The sequence below is a fragment of the Triturus cristatus genome, chromosome 9, assembly GCF_964204655.1.
Source record: "Triturus cristatus chromosome 9, aTriCri1.1, whole genome shotgun sequence".
Taxonomy (NCBI): domain Eukaryota; kingdom Metazoa; phylum Chordata; class Amphibia; order Caudata; family Salamandridae; genus Triturus; species Triturus cristatus.
The window spans coordinates 15,957,481-15,972,755 of record NC_140592.1 but is presented as its reverse complement, the minus strand read 5'-3'; the positions used below and the strand labels follow the sequence as shown (position 1 = coordinate 15,972,755).

The 15,275-nt window shown below is 47.1% G+C and overlaps 1 protein-coding gene across 2 annotated transcripts in view; it reads left to right on the top strand.

Annotated features, from left to right (window-relative positions):
* The window catches only part of PDZRN3 (PDZ domain containing ring finger 3), a 592,520-nt gene that overhangs the window by 428,294 nt on the left and 148,951 nt on the right, over nucleotides 1-15,275 (top strand). The window lies entirely within an intron of this gene.

The window sequence follows — 15,275 nt, the reverse complement described above, 5'->3', positions numbered from 1 at the left end:
AACCAAACTTAGAGGAGCTATGCGAATCCCCGCCACGACTACGAATCCTTCAGGCTCAGCCTTTCATCCTACTAATGACGGTAATATAAGGACCTGTTTCACTTAGTTTCCATTTGCTTATGTTGTTTCAGGAGTGCCTCCGCTTCCGTATTAAACAGTGTTTAATCGCAATTGTGTGCACGCACCAGACTCGATTATTGTTGTTAGACATGGTAAAACACCCGCTTTTCCTCAAGTTACAAGCACAGGCACGTTTTTAAGTGAATGATGTTTTACCTTAGTTGTGATCAGCCGGAGTTGTGTTCTAGCTTTGAAAACGGGAAGTGGTAGTGAGGTGCAAACGTTGGCTGTGCACATGGTTTGTGTGTGTGTGTGTGTGTTTATGTGTGTGTGTGTGTATATATGTGTGTGTATGTATGTGTGTGTATATGTGTCTGTATGTGTGTGTATGTGTGTATATATGTGTGTGTGTGTATATGTGTGTGCATGTGTGTGTATGTGTGTGTATGTGTATATGTGTGTGTGTATGTGTGTGTATATATGTGTGTGTGCATGTGTGTGTATATATGTGTGTGTGTATGTGTGTGTATATATTGTGTGTGTGTATATGTGTATCTATGTGTGTGTATGTGTGTGTATATGTGTGTGTGTATATATTATGTGTGTGTATATGTGCATATATGTGTGTGTGTGTGTATGTGTGTGTATATATGTGCGTGTGCATGTGTGTGTATGTGTGTGTATATATTGTGTGTGTATATATGTGTATCTATGTGTGTGTATGTGTGTGTATATGTGTGTGTATTTATTATTTGTGTGTGTATATGTGTATATATGTGTGTGTATGTGTGTGTCTATGTGTGCGTGCATGTGTGTGTATGTGTGTGTGTGTATATGTGTGTGTGTTTATTATATTTCTGTATGTGTGTGTATATATGTGTGTGTTCATGTGTGTGTGTTCATGCGTGTGCGATCTGAGGCGTGCTATGTGTGTGTTCACCCCAGTGGGTGTCTTGCAGTTACCACATTGCGACCCCTTGTTCTGTACCGCGCTAGGGACGTGAATCAGAGACGAATCACAAAAGGAAGACACAGACCTCGGTGGGGGCGAGGGGGGCTTCTCGCTGTACTTAATAGCCTATTTAAACCCTTCCCTGTAATGGAAGGTAGATTGTTTAATATCAGCTGTCACACCGCTTTAGTGCTGCTTTAAAACACACAGACCTCACATCGAACCGTCACTTCTAATTAAATCAGTCCCTGGGGGGCTCGAGGCTGGGGGGGCGGGGGCGGGGCGGGTTGTTCTTTCCATGTCTCTATAAAGGAAACCTTCTGTTCTGTCGCTATAATCAATACATGTTTTCAAATCCCGAGATGCTAGGAAGGCTCGCTCACTACTTACTGCCGTGATCTGTTTGTTATTGCCACACCCTGCGGTGTGTATATATGGTGTCAACGCCTGCTGAGAGCTGCTCGTAAACAACGCTTCCGGTCTGAAGACTCTCGCCTCTCTATAGGGGCTCTGGTGCCTGGGGTGGATGGCTAAGAGACAGAGACCCTCCCCTTTTAAAATTAAAATAAAATAGCACAAAGTGACCTTTGACCCCCCTCTTCGTGCCCCTTAAGCACACGCCACCTGACACCTTAAGACCACCAGTGCTTATACAGGCCTCTAAATACATGGAAATAGACTTGAAACATGTTAAACATGTGTAATGTGCGTGTATGGCCTTTGCAAAGGCACGAGACACCGCGTCACTTCCCTACCACCTGCGTCACCGCCGCTGCACTGTCTGCTTTGTTATAAACTGGAAACTGAGATCCGAGGGTTGATGCCGGGACCTGCGGGTGTCCGGAAATATCTGAAATGAGCCTTTGAAGCAAGGATTGGCTACTTAACAATTGCTGACTCCTCTATGAATACTGACGGGATTTGCCCCAATCTACAAATAAGCGTTGACAAAGCCAATCATTTTGATGTTTGTATTCACACTGACAATATCAATCAAAGAATTACCAAATCAGTTAAAAAAATTGATTTCTGTGTGTGATACATGGATGAGATAAAGAAATACAGATGTGAGGACAGATTGCAGTTGTTATAAGCAAAATAATCCCTCAGCCATGCTAGTGCGGGAGAAAAGATAACTCAAACAGCCAATGGAAAGACGGCACCGCTGCTGAGGAGCCATCCAAGATGTGTGACTGGCAATGTCTCAAGAAACACACAAAAGGTCTTGTGAGGCTGCTTGCAACGATTCTAACAACTGGCAATCACTTGCGGTAGCACTCTAACCCATCGTTCTTTCGCCCAGCATGCCACCTCAGTTTGGACCTGACCATATGCAAATCAGTCTTGACCCTGTGCCTCATAGGCACAGTTTAGCCCGAACTGCCAGGCCAGCTCCCCCCTGGACCGAAAACAAGCATCCTAGGACCGGTTTCGGGGTAACACCCCTCATCAGCCAGGCCAGCTTGCCTCCAGTGGCAAGGTGAGCAAGGGACCCACATCTGGGCATACCCTGCCAACTTAGGCCAAACACAACAAACCCAGGGAGATGATGGACGGAGCGCTGAAACCTTTCAGACACTCACCCACAGTCACAGATCTGGGTTGAATCCATCATCGTTCGTTCTTTAGCTCACTTCGCCACCCCAGTTCAGACCCAGCCATATGCAAATCATTCTTGACCCTGTGCCTCATGGAACAGTCCAGCCCAAACTGAACCAAGCATCCTGGGACTAGTTTTGTGGTAACACCCCTCATCAGCCAGGCTAGCTTGAATCCAGTGGCACAGTGAGCAAGGGACCCACGTCTGGGCATACCCTGCCAGATTAGAGCGAACAAAGCAAACACAAGGAGATGATGGATGGAGCACTGAAACCTTTCAGACACTCACCCCCAGTTACATATCTGGCTTGAATCCATCATCGTTCTTTAGCTCTCTTCGCCACCTCAGTTCAAAACAGGCCATATGCAAATCAGTCTTGACCCTGTGCCTCATGGGAACAGTCCAGACTGAGCTGCTGAGCCAGGTCTTCCCTGGACCGGAAACAAGCATCCTGGGACCAGTTTCAGGGTAACACCCCCCCATCAGCCAGGCTAGCATGAATCCAGTGGCAAAGTGAGCAAGGGACCCACGTCTGGGCATACCCTGCCAACTTAGAGCGAACAAAGCAAACACAAAGAGATGATGGATGGATCGCTGAAACTTTTCAGACACACTGGTTTATGCCTGCAGGCAGCTTCTTCCAAGAGTTCATGTCTGTGACCACTGGCCACAGTGTGACATTTCTGTAGTGCCTATGTGAACCCTCTGTACCACCTATGTGGCACCTTTGTACCCCCATGTTACAGCTCTATACCCCCATGTGACACCTCATTGGTCCCCATGTGACAGCTCTGTACACCATGTGACAGCTCTGTAGCCACCATGTGACACCTCTGTAGCCCAATGTGACACCTTTGTAACGCCCATGTGACAACTTTGCACCCCCATGTGACAACTTTGCACACCCATGTGACAGCTTTGCACCCCCATGTGACAGCTCTGTACCCACATGTGACAGCTCTGTGGCCACCATGTGACACCTCTGTACCCCAGTGTGACAGTTCTGTAGCCACCATGTGACACATCTTTAGCCACCATATGACACATCTGTAACCCCATGTGACACCTCTGCACCCCAATGTGACACCTCTGTACCCCAATGTGACACCTCGGTACCCCATGTGACACCTCTGTACCCCATGTGACTTCTCAATAGCCGTCATGTGACACCTCTGTACCCCATGTGACACCTCTGTACCCACATGTGACAGCTCTGTGGCCACCATGTGACCCCTCTGTACCTCCGTGTGACAGTTCTGTAGCCACCATGTGACACATCTCTAGCCACCATGTGACACCTCTGTACCCCATGTGACACCTCTGTACCCCATGCAACACCTCTGTAGCCACCATGTGACAGTTCCACAGTCCCCATGTGATGTCTATAGGTCTCCCTGTGCCTGCTCAGCAGCCTCCATTTAATGGTCAGATGCCCCCCACACCTCAGCTGGTCGTCACCATGTGATTTTAGCCATGCGTTCTCGGTGAAAGACTCATCGCCACATGATTCAACATGATGCCTTCCTCCCATTTCACTGGTCCATGCAGCTGGCGAGGGTGGGTGCAGCTGGCGAGGGTGGGAGCTGCTGGCGAGGGTTGGTGCAGCTGGCAAAGGTGGGTGCTGCTGGCGAGGGTGGGTGCAGCTGGCAAGGGTGGGTGCTTCTGGTGAGGGTTGGTGCAGCTGGCAAGGGTGGGTTCAGTGGGCGATGGTTGGTGGAGCTGGTGATGGTGTGTGCAGCTGGTGAGGGTTGGTGCAGCTGGCTAGTATGTGTACAGCTGGGGAGGGTTGGTAATGGTGGGTGCAGCTAGCGAGGGTGGGTGCTGCTGGCGAGGGTTGGTGCAACTGGCAAAGGTGGGTGTTGCTGGTGAGGGTTGGTGCAGCGGGTGAGGGTGGGTGCTGTTGGCGAGGGTGGGTGCAGCTGGTGAGGGTTGGGCTGGTGAGGGTGTGTGCAGCTGGCAAGGGTGGGTGCAGCTGGCAAGGGTGGGTGCTGCTGGCGAGGGTTGGTGCAACTGGCAAAGGTGGGTGTTGCTGGTGAGGGTTGGTACAGCTGGTGAGGGTGGGTGCTGCTGGCGAGGGTGGGTGCAGCTGGCGAGGGTTGGGCTGGTGAGGGTGTGTGCAGCTGGCAAGGGTTGGTGCAGCTGGCGAGGGTTGGTAACGATGTGTGTAGTTGGCGAGTGTTGGTGCAGCTGTCGAAGGTGGGTGCAGCTGGTGAGGCTAGGTGCAGCTGTCGATGGTTGGTGCTGCTGGCGAGGGTGGGTGCAGCTGGCAAGGGTGGATGCAGCTGGCGAGGGGGGTACATGGTCTGTTGACTGACTTGAACCTTGAGTAATATGGCCAAGTATTGCTGAGTCCCCTCTCCAGAAATTCCCAGTCTCTCCAGACACTTCCCCCCCTCCCCACCTCCCGGGGTACCAACCCCTCCACTCCACCCCCCCCCCCCCCCCGAGGCATAGATGCACATCAACACAATGTCTTGGGTTAGGGGTCGTAAAATTCCAGCCGTATTTTATTCAAAACATAAGAACTAGATTCAAATTTCATATTTAGAGCATTTACAATACTGAGAAAAGACCCGTCCATCAATCCATTACATCAGTACACCAACATTTGTATACATTAATATGTACATTAGTTCAAATGGCTAACCTTAACATGTTATCTAATACATAGCCATTCCTGACATAAACTAAATGATATATACATTATTGCTTTCCTGTGAATCCCGAATTGAGCCTACGGGCAAGGCCATGACTTGTCCAACAGTTGCTTGGTCCCGCCCTCCTACCCTTGCGCACGAGGCCCAGTTCCCGAGAAGGTTATATACCTCAGGCACCCCCTACACCCTCAATATGATCTCTAAGGGGCTGTGCTGTTATGCCAACTTCAGCGCCCATGCGCTTGTGCGGGGGTTGGCCCTCCCCCCGCTCCTTCCAGCCTACCGGCTGTAACTGCCCCCTGGAGTTCCATGAGAGACCAACTGTCCCCCCCCCGTCCCCCCACAGGCGTCCCCATTGACAATGGCGATGCTTGCTAAGGACCGTAAAATGCCCACCAATCACGACCTTACCGCAGACCAAGGATACAATCACACAAAATACGAGAATGACGCCGCCCTGTAAGGAAACATTATTTACTAACATACCTGAAACTGATTTGGAGAGGAACAATTCGGACAATCTGCAAAGAAAAAACACAAGAAAAACATTGCATACATCAAAAAAGAAAGAAAGATTCCGTTCCGTAGACGGCCTCGCGCTGAGGATACAGCTGTGGAGCGGCAAAGGAAAAGCCCGTCCGCCGCTCAACACCCCCTTTTAACCACCAGGAAAACCGGCCGAATCCGGCTTCCAGATGTGCCTTGCCCCATCTTGCCCCAGAAGCACATGAGCGCTTCCGCGGCCAAGCCTGTGACGCCCAATGAGGGCGAGAGGCAGGAAGGGTGTCGGCCGCGTCACACTGCGCACGACCCCCGCCCCTCTGTTGTTTACGGGGGCCGACACAACTGCCATAAGTGCGGAGTGCCCAAGTCCCGGTTGTCGCCTTGACATCCTTGAGGGGGTGGGGTCGGTCGTAAGACCCAACAGGAGTCTGACGTATGCCCAACACAGACTGGGGGCAGTGGAGGGCCCTTCTACACACGTGAACCCATGCTGAAAGGCGTGTCCCCCGAAAACACGGAATATTCAATGGGGTTCAACGTGTCACCATTCGAACCCTTGGGATGCTATAACCCCCTCCTGCCCATTCCTCATTTGATCCGCTTTGATGAACGCATCCTTAGTTCAATACCCGTCATGTTTCGTCAGAGTGCTGAACGCAGACACTTTTTTACTTTCTAAATTGTGTGAACAGCATTTTTTAACCATTACCAGTCTGCGGGGGGTAAAACAGAACTGCCAATTACCCCGGGCCCTGCTGTGAGGGGCTGGTAATATATTCCTGCACGTCAGCGTCTTCAAGGCGGCTCGAAGCTGCTTGACGTCTGTGGTAGCGCTCTCGCGTGCAGAGCGTGTATGCATTTCATTTCCTCGTGTGGGTCGTGTTTAAATATATACATTATTGCAATGTGGCCTGGGTACAAACTTAGAGTTTCATCCTCCTGTTGCATTCTTTCCAAACAAACCTCAAGTCTAAGAGAACCCGTTTCCCGTCCTCTTGACCGTAAATTGAGGGAACGCGCTCATTGGATGGAGAAAGGCGCTGGTAGCGCCACGAACCTTCCCAGTTTTAGGCGCTGCCCCTCTCCAGGCTGGCGATTAGGGCATCTTGGAGGAAACAGTTGAGTGTTTATTTAAAGAAAGATGACATCACTATATTTAACAGTGATATGTCTATTTATATGAAAGCATGGAATGTCAGCAAGTACAGTCAGTTCAGATTCCAACTTTAACAAGCATTTGCAATGCAATAGGTCTCGCATTCACACGATTTTGAGCTATTGCCATTGTAAATGACAATGCCTTCTATTTATGTTTTGAGTTTTAAAACATAAATACAAGGCATTGTTATTTACAACACTAATAGCTTACAAAATGCCAAGAACCTCGCCATCTATACCAACAGAAAGGGAGCTTTAGATATATCAGGTCAAAGAGCAAACACCCCGAGTGGCGCGGATGAAAGCACCTGAGAATACTGAACGGACAGCACCTTCCCCTGAAAGCAGACATCGTTTGTCACAAACTGAAGGGACCCGTGCACCGGCGGTATTTCATCGCATTTACGCGAGTTTGAGCTATTTACATTGCAAATAACAATGCCTTTTATTTTTGTTTTCGTTTTTAAAACTTAAATAAAAGGCATTCTCATTTACAGTGCCAACAAAAATAAAAGGCATTGTTATTTGCAATGTGAGTAGCACTGACTGTATACAGTAATCGCAGTATCCCCTTGTTTGTCATAACATAAGTAAGGCTCCCAGTTTTCAGTTTTTACTGATGTTTACAGATGTTTACAGACGCATGCGCGCGAAGGGCAGACGGTGCAACAGAACAGGTGTTCTAATGCAATATAGTGATCACCCCATATGAAAACCCTAGCCTTTTACTCCCGCCCCAGCGCTCCTGCTGACTTCTCCGCGCTTCGACCTGTAAGGTTGTAAATGCCGCGCGTATTCAGTGCAGTCTGGATCAGGTAACGGCAGCGCTGCTCTGGGCTCCAGCTATGTCTGGCTCAAGAGAAGCTTTAGACCAAGGGGTTGCACTATGTGATTACACGTTTGGAGCACAACTGAAGCTGTGCGTGTGTTGCACGGGGTGATGACAAGCTCTTATAGACAAACAATGAGGAGAATGGCAGAGAAAACAAGACAAGGTTAGCACCCTGTTGGGGGCGTGGAAAGGTTAAGGGTTGTCACGCGGAAGAAGTGAATCCAGAGAACTCTCTACGCCCTCTTATGCGACACCACGCGGGTGTAAACTGTCAGGTTTACACAGCTTCTCGAGCAGACTTGTTCTAGGTGTTGTACGGTAGAACGTGACCAGTGATAAGTATTGTTAAGCATGAAAAGCACAGCACAAAAAACTGTGACGTGTTTGTGTTTCCATTTGCAAAGCTACATGGAAATTTGAGAGCAGCGCTTAACTGACCCCCCGGATTTATTTGGACGTCTGCTGCCGGGAATGGATACATACCACTGTTCCAAGAAGCATAGTCTGGCAGCAGGAGGCGCACAGAAACAGAAGGACAATCAAGGGTGTGTGGGGCTGGGTCCATGGCAGGTGAGGCAGAAAGTATAACTATACGCCCTGTGCACTCTACATTTCACCGTGTTTGTCTCTTGTCAGTACAGAGTAATTCGTTTTCTGGATACGGGCTCCGGTCATGAAAAATTCCGAGAAGTAGATACGGGCAGGAGCGACATACAGCCAGGGGCATCCAAATTCAGGAAACGGGCAGTGTGACACAAGCACCAGAGGCACGAACACTCGGCCATCACTAGTAGGGAAACAAGTTATCAAGTTAGGTTAGTTTGTTTGATTTAGTTCTCGGCTGAGAACAACACATATTTAATACATAAAATGTAGATACAAAGTTGCTGAGGTCCAGAGGTCCCAATTCCAGGGAGGATTGCCCAATATATGTCGTTTATTTCTTAAGAAGGTTGACTCGAGACACTGGACCTCTATAGCCTCAGAAAAAAGTACATACGTAAAGTTATGAGTCAAAACCTCCTCCTCTTGTTAATTTCAAGTAAGAATGGTTGGAGTACTTAAATAAGTACAGGTTTTTGTTTTATTTGCAGACACTTCAGTGGGAAGAGCCGTGCTGGGATTACCCCGGGATTACGTCTGTTGCGAAGAGACTAAAAATATCTGCACTTCTTTATTGTGAAGTATTACTGAACATAAGACTTCAATATTAAAATGTTGTGCCTTTATTTGGAATTTTAAGCCTTGAAAAAGCCCTGGCCCAATTCTAGCCACGGCTGTTAGCTCTGTTCAGTGGGAAGAAACAAACAACACAAAAAATAAACAAGAAAGGACGGGACTTGATTGTTGGAAAACCTGAAAAAGAGCGTTTTATGCTGTAACAAATAAAACAAAAACCTGTACTTATTTAAGTACTCGGACCATTCTTACTTCAAATTAACAAAAGGAGGAGGTTTTGACTCATAACTTTACGTTAACACATAAAATGTACCTTTAAAATTTAACAATAAGATGATAAAAGTCGTCATTCTAGTACAAAGTTAAAAAAGATTTAAAAAAATTGAATAAATTGTAGCATACAAATTCATTTGGCGGTACCTTACAAAGCGAAATCAAGGTCTGAACAGAATTCATTTTACATTTTCTACGAATGGGTTGTATAAACCTTTTTCTTGCTTCAACAACTATTATGTTTGGACAAACAAATAACACGTGTTCCAGATCTTGCTCCTCGCCATTACATAGGTTACAGTAAGTGCTAGTTTCTTCTTTTGGAAGCCAGTTGTAAGTATAAGATTTTAAAGGGAGTATCCCAAGCCGGAGTAATAAAATCGATCTCCTGACACCGTGCTTTAGGTTAAAAAAGATATACTGTTGTATTTTCCTATATACAATTCTTTCAGCATGATTTTTATATAATGTCAATTTGGAGCAATGCTGGGTGTCAAGTAGGGAAACAAAACAATCAAGCTATTACAGTCAGTAGCAAAGAAGCACCAAAGAGGCTGCGACCATACACTGACATCAAAAGCAGGAGCAACGGTGTGCAGACAGCCATGAGAATGTGCACAGAGCCACAGGCATTAGCACACACAACATGCGGGGAGAATACAGAGGAATCATATGTAGGCATCAGACTCCGGCAGTAAACCAGCAGCAACACATGGATACCACAGACCACAACACAGAGGCATCCCAAACAGGGGAAGCAGCAGGAATGCACGGAGGCATCCCGGCCGCGGAAGCAAAAGCAAACTGCACGTGGGAGCGTTTCAAAAGCGCAAAGCAGGGACAGCACACAGCCTTCCAAGGCAGCAAAGGCACGAAGCGCATCATCGCCGAGCAACCTGCACTGGACTGGACTCTACTCAGACAGTCAACTGGAGCACGGAAGTATGCAGCAACCCGAATGTAGACCACTGGGTCAGCCCCGTGCGTTTTCACATTTTAGCATGGGGGAGGGTGCGCTCAGCCGCTAGCCTGTACCTTTAAACAGACATGGGTGTCCCGAATGCCTCAGCTCCCAGCACTTTCCCTTCCCACACTGCTCAACGGTGCAGCGGGTGGGTCGGCAAGCGGGCTCCGGACTCTCACCTTCCATCTGCACCGCTGCTGCAGAAACAGGTGTCGCTGGGGACAGGGGAATGGTGGCCGGACCGAGCTGAGCATGCACTTTCCCAGGCGGCCCAGACTCACTGGCCCTGCACTCCCCCATTCCAACGGCAGCAGGCGGGGGAGCGCTCTACGCAGACTAAGCTCAATTTGGGGGGGGAGGGGAAATTAAGAGGAAACTGGAGCTAAAGTGCCTGCAGTAGACAGCGCAGGAGACCTGCGAAGACGTCCCCTTGTGTGTTTTCACCAAACAGGACACCAGGTGTAAACAGACGATCACGTGCGGTCTGCTAAGACAGGGGTAGTGGTTTGGGCTCTATTGCAATGCCAGCCTGTTAGCCTGGATTACTCCTAGATGCTACTTCCTTGAAAAAACAAGCGCTCGCCATTGCGGGAAGGTAGCTGCTTGTTTATATTTGCATCGCGCTTTCTCTTTCACTTTAAGTGAAAGCGCGATCCAAAAATAAACATGCGGCTGAGTGAAACAGATGTGTACACGCCCCCTTGAGATAAGAAATTGCTTCACGACAGCCGTGAAGCAGACGACCCAGTCCAGATGTGCCGGAGGAAAAGGAGAAAGGGCAGTAACCAAATAGTCTCCTTTTCAATGGGAAGCCAGCGTTTACCATAAACGCTGACGCGACCCAATGAAAATGAGGGGCAGGGCTTCAAGTCCCTTTGTAAAATCTCCTCTATCCCAATATGTCTCGCAGAGCGAGCAGTGCATGCGAGCTGCAACACTAGGCGAGACCTAAAAACCTGTAAATATTGTGTTCAGAAGGAGGAGACCAGTCACTGGCTGGATGTGTGAGCCCGCCTGCTTGCCCAGCACAGCAGGCCACCCACTCCCAGTTATTCGTCGATCTAAAGATCACCATCACACTTTAACTTGTTGGTCTGTGTAAATATTGGTGTAAAATTGCTGCACCAGTGGCAGTATATGAAACCTTTAAGTTTCTGGTGTAGGAAGTGTGTGTTTTTTAAAAACTGAAAGTCAAACGTTGGATTTCCCATCGATCCTCGAGAGACCCCAGTCAGGAAGGTGCCCGCAGTGTGGGTTTGAGGGCGTGATGCCCACGTGGCCCTTGTGTGCTCATTAGAGGCCCTGCAGTGTCAGACAGCAGAAAAACAACCCAATTAAAGGGGGGTGTGTCTGTCTCTCCCCACCCCCACATGTCTCTGAGTCTGACTGTCTCATGTGAGATCTCCCTCTAGGAGACAGCTGACACGACTCTTCCCCATAGACAGTATGGGAGATGCGTGTGTGTGGCTATATGTATATATCTGTGTGTGTATGCATGTGTGTGTGTTTGTATGTGTATATGTTTGTGTATGCATGTGTGTGTTGGTGTGCAAGTATGGGTGTGTCATTGTGTTCATTTGTCTGCATGGATGTGTACACATATGTTTGTATGTATGCATATTTGTGTATGCATGTGTTTGTTGGTGTGCATACATGTTTATATGTGTATATATGGCCAGTGTGATGGTATGCAAGTATGTGTGTGTTAGTGTGCTTATTTGTCTGCATGGATATGTACATATATGTTTGTGTGTATACCTATGTCTGTGCATGCATGTTTGTGTGTATGTATATGTTTTGAGTATGTTGGTGTGCGTACTTGTTTATATGTGTATGTAGGGTTGGTGTGCATGTATATGCATTTGTTTATGCATGTGTGTGTGTGTTTGTGTATGTTCATATGTGTGTAAATGCATGTGTGCGTGTTTGTATGTGTGCATATTTGTGTATGCATTTGTGTGTTGGTGTATATACATGTGTGTGTTATATGTGTATGTATGGCCAGTGTGATGGTATGCAAGTATTAGTGTGTCAGTGTGCTTATTTGTCTGCATGGATGTGTACATATGTGTTTGTGTGTATACCTATACCTGTATATCCATAATGGCGTGTATGTATGTGTTTGTGTATGTTGGTGTGCATAAATGTTTACATGTGTATTTATGGCTGGCATATTGGTGTGCATGTATGTGCATATGCTTACGTACGTTTATGTGTGTTGCTGCCTGTGTGTATATGTGTTTGTGTGCATATATGTGCACGTGTGTGTTCGCGTGTGTGTCCTTCACACGCGCCTCCATTGGAAACCTACGCCCAGCGTGAGTTGAGATATGGGAACATGGAATATTTCATTTTTTTCTCTTTTCTTTTGCTATTTAAAATGTCTTGCTTTCCTCAAGTGAACCCTTCGGGGTCTTTATTTTATGTTGAAACTAAATAATGAAGTAATTTTACTACAGCCAGTAATTCTGTCCGACTCCAGACATTGTCATAAAATAAATTAGTAAATGCATGAAATGAATTTTTAATTTCCATTTATGCGGTTTCTAGTAAAGGAGGGGTTCAGCCCTCGGTGGAGGGGGGATAGACGGGCGTGCCCCGCTGCGTTCCAGCACTGTGTGCTTACTGTATCACAACTCAAACACCGTCTTTTGTCACACTCGTGGCCCGGCGCGTTGTGTATGGGGTCAGGCATCCTTCTGAGCCGTTCTCTTGTGTAGCGCTTCGAATGCGGAGGTCGCCTGATTCTAAGCGCTTCCACGTTTTGCCTGTAAGGGAACAGGGACTATGAGAGCGAGGATTTCTAAGCAATGCTTCCTCCTGGCCATGTTTGACACTGCACATGTCCAAGGAGGTACATTAAAAAGAGAGTAGGACATCCGGGTATTAGCGGGGGTTTGCGAAGTGTAGGGGGGCTGTCGAGCGTCGTTCGCTGTAGTTTCCAGGTTCACCGAGACTAGTTTCTCTCTTGCCTATTTTCCTTGGATACTTCCCTTCAACTCATTCATATAACGTTGACGAACCCATCGAGCTGGTTACGGTGAAGAAGGGTCATTCCTCAAAGTTGGGTGGTGAGACCACAGCTGGCCTGTTGATGCTGTCAACCCTCTGGTGCTCGGTAAACACTGAACTGGGTTGCAGAGACGTCTTGCCAACTTAAACGCGTTCTGTAGAAACTAGAATGGAAATCTGGCGGGAAAAACAAAAAATCTTATGGTCGGCAAGAAAGTGAAAAAAAAAGTAAGTGTCGCTTGGTAGGCGAGTGGGGAGAGTGAGAGAGTTGGAAAACGAGTATGGGAGTCATGGTGGATAACCGTGGACTTCACAAGCAGGCAGAGGGATGGGGGGGCGGACTGCTAGCGCCTGCTGACGGCCTTTCTCAATGAAATGGCGCCGGAGACATGGGTCACATTATAAATGCAGAGCTGTAACCAACAAGATCCTACGGCTGCACAGGCTTCTGCGGCAAATACATTGGAAGAGAATGTCCCCTGGTTCTCACAAGTGCTGTGGAACTTTGTTACACTAACTTTATAAACTAGTAACTCACAAGTTTTGCACTTGAGTGTACACGTGGCTTAGACGTTTCTGATAAGTGAATCAACATTTGTGAGGAAAAAGTAAGTCAAATACTCTCAAAACAAAATTGTTGAACATGACTATTAATGTAATATTAATACTATTGTGAAATGTATACAGAGCCACCCAGATCTTATGTGATGCGTGGGCGCTTTAGCATTCCAGATCTTATGCGATGTGAGGGAGCTTTATAAATTCCAGATCTTATGTGACATGTGGGCGCTTTAGCATTCCAGATCTTATGTGATGTGTGCGTGCTTTACCATGCCAGTTCTTATGTGATCTGAGGGTACTTTAGCATTCCAGATCATATGTGTTGTGTGGGCGCTTTAGCATTTTAGATCTTTTGTAATATTTGGATGCTTTAGCATTCCAGATCTTATGTGATCTGAGGGTACTTTAGCATTCCAGATCTTTTGTGATGTGTGGGCGCTTTAGCATTCTAGATCTTATGTGATGTGTGGGCGCTTTAGCATTCCAGAAATATGGGATGTGTGGGTGTTTTAGCATTCCAGATCTTATGTGACATGTGAGCACTTTATCATTCCAGATCTTTTGTGATGTGTGGGCGCTTTAGCATTCTAGATCTTATGTGATGTGTGGGTGCTTTAGCATTCCAGAAATATGGGATGTGTGGGTGCTTTAGCATTCCAGATCTTATGTGATCTGAGGGCGCTTCAGCATTCCAGATCTTATGTGACCCGAGGGTGCTAAAGCATTCCAGTTCTTATGTGATGAGTCGGCGCTTTAGCATTCCAGATCTTATGTGATATGTTGGTGCTTTAGCATTCCAGATTTTATGAGATCTGAGGGCGCTTTAGTATTCCAGATCTGATGTGACGTGAGCGCTTTAGCATTCCAGATTCTATGTGATCTGAGTGTGCTTTAGCATTCCAGATTTTATGTGATGTGTGGGCGCTTTAGCATTCCAGATCTTATGTGATGTGTGGGTGCATTAGCATTGCAGATCTTCTCTGATATGTTGGCACTTTAGAATTCCAGAACTTATGTGATGTGTGGGGTTTTAGCATTCCATATCTTATGTGATCTGAGGGCACTTTAGCATGCCAGTTCTTATGTGATATGAGGGTACTTTAGCATTCCAGATCATATGTGTTGTGTGGGCGCTTTAGCATTTTAGATCTTTTGTAATATTTGGATGCTTTAGCATTCCAGATCTTATGTGACATGTGGGCACTTTAGCATTCCAGAACTTATGTGATGTGTGGGGTTTTAGCATTCCAGATCTTATGTGATCTGAGGGTGCTTTAGCATTGCAGATCTTATGTGATCTGAGGGTACTTTAGCGTGACAGTTCTTATGTGATCTGAGGGTACTTTAGCATTCCATATCATATGTGTTGTGTGGGCGCTTTAGCATTCCAGATTTTATGTGATATGTTGGTGCTTTAGCATTCCAGATCTTATGTGATGTGTGGGTGCTTTAGCATTCCAGATCTTATGAGACCTGAGGGTGCTTTAGTATTCCAGATCTGATGTGACGTGAGCGCTTTAGCA